A 10,440-nucleotide genomic window follows, 5' to 3' on the forward strand; every position below is an offset into this window, starting at 1 on the left:
GGCGTGTGCAGTTGGAGTGATATGGGACCCCTGATACGTCTAAATACGACTCTAACAGGTGACACTTACGTAAGAACTCTGCCTGATCACCTGCATCCATTCATGTCCACTGTATTCCAACGGACTTAGGCAATTCCACTAGAACAGTGAGACACCCCATACGTCCAGAATAGCTACAGAGTGGCTGCAGGAACACTCTTCTGAGTTACAACACTTCCGTTGGCCACCAAACTCCCCAGACATGAACATTATTGAGCATGTCTAGGATGCCTTGCAGCGTGCTGTTCACATCTCCAACCCCTCGTACCATTAAGGATTTATGGAGAGCCCTGCAGGATTCATGGTGTCAGTTCCCTCCAGCACTACTTTGGACATTAGTCGAGTCCATGCCACGTCGTGTTGTGGTACTTCTGCGTGCTCTCGCGGGCTCTAAACGATATTAGGCACGTGTACCAGTGTCTTTGGCTCTTCAGTGTAACTCTCCGTATAACCTCATCGTCTGGTGTTGGTAATTTCTTATAGGCAAACCGCATCATCTACTACATCATTTATATACTTGTAATCTATAACGGTGCTATTATATTTTCTTGGTGTTCTCCGGAAATTACATTCACACCAGACGATTTTTTTCCATTAAGAGCTACTTGTTGAGATCTATCTGCAAGGAAGTCTTGAAACCAGTCGTAATTCTGGTCCGATACTCGAAAAGCTCGTACTTTTTTCACTAAATGGCAATGCGAGACGGGGACAGATGCCTTCCTGAAGACAAGGAACTTGGCGTTTTCTGGGTTGACCTCTAATCCATCTTCCGACAGTTTCCCAAAAGCCTCTCTTAAATTCTCTAAATATTCTATTGAAATTTCGTATTTTGAGAGAAACGAATTGCGATCTGTTTAATTGTTAAAAACCATTCTTTTTAGACGTCACAGAACTTAGTCTCTTTCTGACGCTGATTTTTGTCATCTCTTTCATCTAGTCATCACTGTTATTGTCCTTCCTTTCCAGAACTTGAAGCATATAATCCCCCTCGTTCTCGGTTCTCTAAGAACCTCAGATCGATTTACTACCGGCGGCTTCACGCTAACTTCATTTCTCTTGTTCTCCGCGCAACCTAGGGCTTCAATACGTTTTACCAGTTCATCCAGTGTCTTTTAACCATAGGACACTACGTCAAACATTACATTTTATGTTGCAGTTTCAGACTGCTTAAAATGTATTGCACTACATGGGCTTCAGTGTACACCAACCACAAATCCTCCACCTTTCCTTTCACTCTCTTAAAATATCTCGCTATTAACTCATTGCTCCCTTGTCCTCTCCAACAATTCTCATGAACTAAATCACCCAATATTCTACGCAGAATCAGCTGCTCTGCCGTCCTGCTACGAAAATCGGTAAAACTGGAAATCTGATTAGCTTCTGTTTGAAACAAGTGCGATAAATCATCCTTTATCTGAACTGCGAGTACGCACAACAACTCCTGATCAGGAAACACGAAACGTTGACTTTATTCTGCAATTATACCATCATAAGAGCCTAATCTCAATACCTGTGTAATGAGACGAATTTTCCAGTTGCCTGATTCCATAACAAATCCTCTAATGGATTAGAGAGCTTAGTGAATAATATTGGCGAATAAGATAATTTATCATTATTACTTATCTGTCGCCCGGCCCCCCCTCCCCCCTCTACCAAATTACAACGCCGACATCAATTACGGGCAACGGCTCAATAATTTCGTTAGTTTTCTGCTCTAGCTTGGTGATTTTACATCGAGTTTCGCCATTAAGTGCCACCCCATCAAAGTCACTCAACCTATTCCGGTAACGTTGACTGTAGGAGGGAGCACCTTCAATAAACGAGCCCTCGTGGGCCCGCAGTCCCGCAACGGCACAACAGATGGGGGCGACCGTCGATCTTATTTTCCCGTGTTCTCCCCCGGTAGCTGCGTGGTTAGCGCAACAGTGTGAAAGGGCCCGGGTTCGATTCCCGGCTGGGCCGGAGAATTTCTCCCCTCAGGGACTGGTTTTTTGTTGTCCTAATCATCAGAATTTCATCCCCATAGACGCGCAAGTCCCCGAAGTGGCGTCAAATCGAAAGACTTGTACCCGGCGAAAGGTCTACCCGACGGGAGGCCCTAGTGACATGACATTCACATTTTACTTTCCCGTGATCCAAGGGCAGTCACAATCGGTTTATCCATAACTTCGCTTAACTGCTAAATTAGTAATAATTCCTTTGCATCATAAAATATAGCTTTTCTTTAAAATTTCTCGATTCATTTAAAAAGAACAGACTAAGGTAGAGGCAAGCGACTGATAAAGTACTACTCTCTCGACCACAAGACAAAACTCAGTTTGATCAAAGCAGGATATTCAGTAACTCTTAATGCCTCTCCCACTTATCCGAAAGGTAACAAATTACATTGTATCTTAGTATTTCTTCATTAGACGAACAATTAACTTAATATTGGTTGAACCAGCAGAACATTTTTGGTGATGGCTTTATCAAACGATAAGGCATAAGTATATATCAGAGAATAACAAAGAATATCCGACGTTTTGCCATCGTATGACGAGCCAGTTCAGTTGCAAACCGTCATACACGACCTAGCAAACAAATCCGTCACATTCTTATAGATATTATAATTAAATTTTCCACCAGACATTTTCTTCACATCCATCATTATCGTAAATTTGTCACACATCACGAAGTAGTGGCATCAATCAGAAACATAACTCCAGCAACTACACAGACTTAGAGAACTGTAGCATGGAATTGTGGTGTCACCGCCAGACACCACACTTGCTAGGTGGCAGCCTTTAAATCGGCCGCGGTCCGTTAGTATACGTCGGACCCGCGTGTCGCCACTATCAGTGATTGCAGACCGAGCGCCGCCACACGGCAGGCCTAGAGAGACTTCCTAGCACTCGCCCCAGTTGTACAGCCGACTTTGCTAGCGATGGTTCCCTGACAAAATACGCTCTCATTTGCCGAGACGATAGTTAGCATATCCCTCAGCTACGTCATTTGCTACGACCTGGCAAGGCGCCATTATCAGATGCTATTGATCTTGTTAATCATGTACCGTCAGACCGACGTTCACCATTTATGGATTAAAGTTAAGTATTCCATCAGCTACGTCCATTTCTTGAAATTCTAATTTCCTTGTCCTGTTCCAGACCTCACGCCAGCCTGCGTGAGCTAAAACGCGTGCCTTTCGGCTTCCTCTCATACCGGGTTGGCTCTCATGCCAATCCACAACATTTGGCGACGAGGCCACATCGCGTTCGTAACTATACTGCCATGATTTACTTGTGTAATGGCTTCGCCACCATCTCCAGGTGTACTGTCCGAATTTTATCGCTTACAGAATCAGCAGACACAGGCCTTACTGGATGCCCTCGGACAACTTGTTCAGGGTCAATGTGCAATGCAAAACGATGCGGCAGCCGCCGCTCCACCGCTAACGCAGCCACAACACGCAGTTGCACCTACTTTTCGTCCTTTTGATGCTGCACTGGAAAGTTGGACGGATTGGTCACGCCAATTTGGATTCCATCTCGCCGCCTACAGAATTCAAGGTAATGAGCGGCAGCCTTTTCTCCTTTCCTCCGTCGGGGTACAAACGTACCGTGTGATAGTCAAATTATTTCCCCGTCGCGACATAGCAACCCTGTCCTACGACGAAATTTTGTCTGCATTAGATGCATATTTCAAAGAATCAGTCAATGTAGTTGCGAAAAGGTATACCTTCTTTCGTACAAAACGTACGCCCGGTCAAACTAATCCGGAGTGGGTTGCAACCTTGCAAGGACATACTTCGAATTGTGCTGTTGAGTGTCAATGTGGACTCCCTTATTCAGATACTATGGTACGTGATGCAATTGCACAGAAGTTTCTGATGTTCGTATAAGGGAACAGATTTTGAAATTAGTCAATCCCTCCCTTCAACAAGTGATGGACCTATTGGATCGGCAGGACACACTTGACTTTGCTCAGGAATCATTTGAAACTTCGCCACCCATGTGTCAGGTTAAGCGGCCCGCCAGGCAAGCTGCACGGAAGAGTAAACAGTTCTCGCACCCGGCTGTGCCAAAGCCACCAGGCTCTCAGCCACGTGTACGTGCCGGTAAGCAAATGCAGTGCTGAAATCATGCCCGCGGTGTGCTACTAGATATTCGTGTGCGAATTGAACGTCACGCCAAGCTATTTGCTTTTTCTGTAATTAAAAAGGACATGTTCAAAGTTTTTGCCCGAGAAAGCTCAGATTGGAAGCTCAAAATCATTCCAGGGCCTTTACTTCACGTCGGAATCAGAATCGAACCAGGAATACTCAGGCTCGTGACACTTTGCCCATGGAACTGAAAGTAAACGCGCAACCGAAATTTTTCAGAGTGCGCAATGTTCCCCATGCACTGGGTGATGAGGTCGCAAAAACATTACACGATTTGGAATCACAAGGTGTAATTGAACGTATACAGGCTTCTCTCTGTAAGTAATTTTGCAAAAACCTTCGGGAAAATTGAGACTTTGCGTGGACTTCAAGGCAACAGTGAATCCACAACTAGTGACTGCAACTTTTCCTTTACCCCGCCGGAAGATCTTTTTGACAAACTGTGCCCGGGTAAATATTTTTCGAAGTTGGACCTAGCAGATGCATACTTCCAAATACCGGTGGACGAAGACTCCCAGCGCGTTTTGGTGGTTAACACGCATCTTGGTTTGTATCGATTCAAACGACTGCCATTCGGGTGTGCATCCGCCCCTGCATTGTTTCAGCAATATCTACAAACTGTTTGTGCGTCGGTCCCTACTGCAGCAAACTATCTGGACGATATTGTGATCTCCGGAAAGACGGAAGAAGAACATTTAGCCAATCTCACAACATTATTTCAGGTCTTGCGACAAAATGGTCTTCGCTTGCGGAAGGACAAATGTGTGTTTTTTGCTCGTGACTTACCCTATCTGGGACATGTACTCAATGCCCAAGGCATACATCCCAGTCCAGAACACCTCTGTGCCATACAAGACTTGCCTTCGCCGCAGAATTTGAAGCAGCTACAGAGTGTGCTGGGTAAAATAAGTTACTATCATAAATATATCCCCCACGCCTCTTCCATTTCAGCTCCCCTTCATCGCTTACGCCGTAAAGGTGTTCCGTTCGTCTGGGCGACGGAATGCGAACGCGCCTTTCGCCAGTTGAAATCGGCATTGCTTTCAAATACTTGCCTTACACCATTCGATCCCCGGAAGCCCCTTTTGTTGATGGTGGATGCATCGGATTTCGGGATCGGTGCTGTGCTTGCGCACAAAGATGGTTCGCAGGATCGCCCTATTGCCTTGGCGTCCAAATTGCTGTCGTCTGCGCAACGAAATTATTCACAGATCGAGAAACAAGCATTGGCTCTCGTATTTGGTGTTACAAAGTTTCATGATTTCTTGTATGGTCATCACTTTACCATCTTCACAGACCACAAACCTTTGACATCGCTTTTTCATCCGACCAAGCCTGTACCTCCACGTACAGCGCAGAAATTCATTCGCTGGTCTATTTTCCTCTCGCAGTACCACTACGATATCTTGTATCGGTCCACTGCTCAGCTCGGAAACGCCGATTCGTTGTCCCGTTTGCCTGTTGCTGAGGATAGAGCATTCGATTCCTCCAAACTTGATTGCATGTTCATTGATTCGGAAACCGATGACGTGGTCGAATCGTTTCCGATTGATTTTCATCGTGTAGCTACAGCCACAGCTGCCGACCCTGTCCTTGCTACCGTTCTGCGTTTTGTTGCTACGCAATGGCCCTTGTCAAAGTCACGGATCGGGGATCCGTTGGTTCGCCGATTTTTTGCTCACAAGGAGAGACTTTTTGTACGACGTGGTGTTTTGCTGTTGCGTTCTGATAATGCTCAGTACAGGGTCGTGGTCCCATGTTCGTTACAGTCCTCTGTCTTACGGCTTCTCCATCAAGGACATTGGGGTCTAGTGAGAACGAAACAACTTGCTCGTCATAGTGTGTGCCGAACAACAATCAGCACCACCGCGGAAATTCTTTGCATTGCCTAAAGCCACTTCCCCTTGGCACCGCTTACACATCGATTTTGCTGGTCCATTCTGGAATGCTCGATGGTTGGTTGTGGTAGATTCATTCAGTAATTTTCCTTTTGTTGTCCGGATCTCTTCCACGACGTCATCTGCCACCATCCAAGCGTTATCCGCTATCTTTTGCATTGAAGGTCTTCCACAGACTATTGTTTCCGACAATGGCCCACAATTCATGTCCGCAGAATTTCAGTCATTCTGCAAGGCCAATGGTATTCAACATCTGACGTCCGCGCCGTTTTCGCCACAGTCAAACGGTGCCGCTGAACGATTGGTCAGGACTTTCAAGTCACTGATGTTGAAGTTGAAAGAGTCGCATTCTCAGGAGGACACGTTATTGCTCTTTTTGTCCTCGTATCGCTCTCAGTCACAAGATGGTCGCTCGCCAGCTGAGTTGCTCCACGGTCACCCTCATCGAACCTTGACGTCTTTGCTACATCCGTCGCATCAGGTTCCTGTGCAGCGGCAGACACCTGCTTTTGTCCCAGGCGACGTTGTCTACTACAGCAACTATAGAGGTTCACGGCGTTGGCTCGAAGGGCGCATTCTTCGCTGCCTCGGCCACGCTGTGTATCTGGTTTTGGGGGCCTCTGGTGACGTGCGTCGGCATCTTAATCAGCTGCGCCTGTGTCGTCGCACGGGATCTGCCGCTCCCCGTCTGCTTTCAGCGACGGTGCCGTCCGGTCAGCGCCCTGGGGATCCATCTACTGGCTCGCCTCAGACCCAGGTGTTACCGACGCTGCCTTCCATTTTGCCCCATGGCGACGCGCCGCCGCCGCCGCCTATTCTCCCGCCGGCGACGCCCTCAGTTGACGCGTCACTGCAACCGCCAGGCGCCTCCCTGGGTCACGCGCCGCCGACCGCTTCCCGTGACCAGTTGTCCTCCGACATGGAACTCTTGCCCGTTCCGGACCAGATGTCGTCTTCGCCCGTCGGGTGCCCCGGCCCGATGGAGGTCGACCCTTCGGCCCCTCCTGTCTCTCTACGGGCGCATACACCGCATGTTGGCGTGCACCCTGGAGCAGGTTTTCAGGCGTTTCCTATCTCCCCTCGGTCCGAATGGCAGGGTGCGGGTGGCACAGCCTCGCCTGTTGTTAGGCTCCCCACCTCGTCGCATACGTCAACATGGGGTCCTCCCCACGGCGGGCGGAAGCCTTATGCCACAACTGTGCGCCGATTTGCGGGGGAGGAATGTGGTGTCACTGCCAGACACCACACTTGCTAGGTGGCAGCCTTTAAATCGGCCGCGGTCCGTTAGTATACGTCGGACCCGCGTGTCGCCACTGTCAGTGATTGCAGACCGAGCGCCGCCACACGGCAGGTCTAGAGAGACTTCCTAGCACTCGCCCCAGTTGTACAGCCGACTTTGCTAGCGATGGTTCACTGAAAAAATAAGCTCTCATTTGCCGAGAGGATAGTTAGCATAGCCTTCAGCTACGTCATTTGCTACGACCTAGCAAGGCACCATTATCAGTTGCTATTGATCTTGTTAATCATGTTGTAAGTAGGCTGTTTATATTTTCTTATTGGCAACGTTACGTAGCGCTCTATATGAAAATCACTGGCTGTGCTGTGTGCAGTCTGTGGCTAGTTTGCATTGTTGTCTGCCATTGTAGTGTTGGGCAGCGGCAGCTGGACGTGAACAGCGCGTAGCGTTGCGCAGTTCGAGGTGAGCCGCCAGCAGTGCTGGATGTGGGGAGAGAGATGGCGGAGTTTTGAAATTTGTTAGACTGGATGTCATGAACTGCTATATATATTATGACTATTAAGGTAAATACATTGTTTGTTCTCTATTAAAATCTTTCATTTGCTAACTATCCCTATCAGTAGTTAGTGACTTCCGTAATTTGAATCTTTTATTTAGCTGGCAGTAGTGGCTCTCACTGTTTTGCAGTAGTTCGAGTAACGAAGATTTTTGGTGAGGTAAGTGATTTGTGAAAGGTATAGATTAATGTTAATCAGGGCTATTCTTTTGCAGGGATTTTTGAAAGTCAGATTGCGTTGCGCTAAAAATATTGTGTGTCAGTTTAAGCACAGTCCTGTACAATTGTTGTAAGGGGACGTTTCAATGTACCGTCAGACTGACGTTCACCATTAATGGTTTAAAGTTAAGTATTCCATCAGCTACGTCCGTTTCTTGAAATTCTAATTTCCTTGTCCTGTTCCAGACCTCACGCCAGCCTGCGTGAGCTAAAACGCGTGCCTTTCGGCTTCCTCTCATACCGGGTTGGCTCTCTTGCCAATCCACAACAGGAATTACTCCCGTGCTCAGATCATCCTTGTGTACTGCAGTGAGCTTCAGAGAGATGAAACGGTACTTTCAGGCTGAGAACGCCTAATAACTTATTTCGAGGTTTGACACCCGGAACACAAATACAGCTGGAACCGGCTTCCGCGTCCAAAGTATAGAGGCTTTAAAAATACATGTTTTCCGTCCGCACTCTCTGCTTAGCTCCCGATGTACTGCTAGTGCGACTATAAGACTCCGTGACAACCAAACGACTGTTCACATTGGTGCGTAGTATGTGAGTCTGGCGACATATCATCTGACTTTCGGTAAAATATCATCCACAGAATTCCATAGACTGCAAGAGCTCATACTTTCGAGAATTATCGCACAATTAGCTTAACAGCTCATGCATCCAAGTTACTAACAAGTATAATGTACGGAAAAATGGAAAAGAAAATTTAGAATGTGTTGGATAACGATCAGTTTCGCTTTAGAAAAGGTAGAGCAGAGGTATTTCTAAAGTTGCAGATGATAATGGAAGAAAGACTAAAGAAAAATCAAGACACGTCCTTAGGATTTTTGGGCCTGGGCAAAGCGATCGACCATGCAAAATGGCGTAAGATGTTCGAAATTCTGAGAAAAATAGGGGTAAGCTATAGAGAGAGACGATTAATATACAATATGTACAAGAGCCAAAATGGAATAATGGGAGTGGACGACCAAGAAGGAAGTGCTCGGATTAAAAAGGATGTAAGACAGCAATGTTGTCTTTCGCCCCTACTATTCAGTCTGTATATCGAAGAAGTTGTGATGGAAGTAGAAGAAAGATTCAGGAGTGGAATTAAAATTTAAGGTGATGACATTGCTATACTGAGTGAAACTGAAGAAGAATTACGTGCTATGCGGAATGGAATGAACAGTCTAATTAGTACAGAACATGGAATGAGAGGAAATCGAAGAAAGATTAAAGTAATGAGTAGTAGCAGAAATGTGAGCAGCAGGAAACTTAAAATCGGGATTGATGGTCAGTAAGTAGATGACGTTAGGGAATTCTGCTACCTAGCGAGCAAAATAACCAATGGGAGACGGAGTAAGGAGGACATCAAAAGCAGATCTGCGCTGGCAAACAGGGCATCTCCGGCCACGAGAAATCTACTAGTGTCAAACATAGGCCTTGATTTGAGGAAGAAATTGAAACATAGATTGTGAGAAAACCAGAACAGAAGAGAATCGAAGGATTTGAGATGTGGTGCTACAGACGAATGTTGAAATGTTGGAGGACCCATAACGTCGGGAATGCGGGGGTTATGAGGAAAGGAAGATGTGGAAAACACCGACAGGGTGGATGGGCAGGATGATAGAACATCTGTATTGCATTAGGGAATGACTTCCATGGTACCATGGTACTAGAGGGAGCTGTAGAGGGCAAAAACTGTAGAGGAAAACAGAGACTGGAAAACATCCAGCAATCGTAGGCCGCATCAAATCAGCAAATCAGTCAGAAGACTAATGAATAAAAAAAAAAGTCCGCTTCACTCCGATAGCGTTGGTTTATGTCCCGTGCGCTCCCAGACAATGTCGGCTGCACACCGTCTCTCTCTCTCTCTGCTGCCCCGCACCGTTCCGGTGTGCCAAGACTGGCCATTCCTGACAGATGGCGCCGAACCAACTTACCAACAGCCAACCAGACGTGCGGCGAATTTGATACGTTCGGGCCACAGGCAACGAAGTATCTCTGGCAGAGTGGGCTGCGCATATATCGGAACGTCAGTAAAGACTCAACTTAGTAGGTAGTTAGGAAGCCTGACTTGCTTCCAAATGCCTCTCACTTTCTGCTAGAAGTTGTGTGAAGGTTAAAATCAAATGGTATGGCTCCTCCGAGGCGTTATGGACTTCCAGAGATGCATAATAAAGATGATCTTATGACGAGAGTAAAACTGGCTCTTCAAATTATGAGCGTGCCAGACAGCCTCGTTATTAAGAATTCTTGTGTGCAAATGTCCTCATCAAATATTTACCTGTGTGGCTTTCAATGGCTAACTCGGAAATTTGTTTGGAAATTTGTGGTAATGTCTTATGGGTCCAAACTGCTGAGATCATCGGTC

Source organism: Schistocerca cancellata, chromosome 7 (assembly GCF_023864275.1).
Source record: "Schistocerca cancellata isolate TAMUIC-IGC-003103 chromosome 7, iqSchCanc2.1, whole genome shotgun sequence".
In the NCBI taxonomy this organism is placed as follows: domain Eukaryota; kingdom Metazoa; phylum Arthropoda; class Insecta; order Orthoptera; family Acrididae; genus Schistocerca; species Schistocerca cancellata.